At 57.1% G+C, this 427-nt stretch overlaps 1 protein-coding gene across 1 annotated transcript in view; it reads left to right on the top strand.

Annotated features, from left to right (window-relative positions):
• Nucleotides 1–427, top strand: part of RALY (RALY heterogeneous nuclear ribonucleoprotein) — a 22,923-nt gene that overhangs the window by 8,411 nt on the left and 14,085 nt on the right. The window lies entirely within an intron of this gene.

A 427-nucleotide genomic window follows, 5' to 3' on the forward strand; every position in this document is an offset into this window, starting at 1 on the left:
CCTTCCCTTCCCTTCCCTTCCCTCCCCTTCCCTTCCCTTCCCTTCCCTTCCCTTCCCTCCTCTCCTCTCCTCTCCTCCTCTCCTTTCCTCTCCTCTCTCCTTCTCCTTCTCCTTCTCCTTCTCCTTCTCCTTCTCCTTCTCCTCCTTCTCTCTCCTTCTCTCTCCTTCTCTCTCCTCCTTCTCCTTCACCTCTCTCTCTTTCTCTTTCTCTATTCTTCTCTCCTCCTCCACCTTCTCCTCCTTCTCCCCCGAGCCAACCACACTCACATGCAGAGCCATGTCCTGCCCAGCCCTCTCCAGGGTTCCTTCCCTCAAAATGAGCAAACCTTCCCCTTGCAGACCCAAACCAGCTCAAATATTGACCTGCCAGCTGGATTTGGGGGCCCAGGGGATCGGTGTGACCAGGCTGTGGCCACGGCCCACCCCC

The sequence above is a fragment of the Chaetura pelagica genome, unplaced genomic scaffold (genome assembly GCF_000747805.2).
Source record: "Chaetura pelagica isolate M959 unplaced genomic scaffold, ChaPel_1.0 scaffold550, whole genome shotgun sequence".
Taxonomy (NCBI): domain Eukaryota; kingdom Metazoa; phylum Chordata; class Aves; order Apodiformes; family Apodidae; genus Chaetura; species Chaetura pelagica.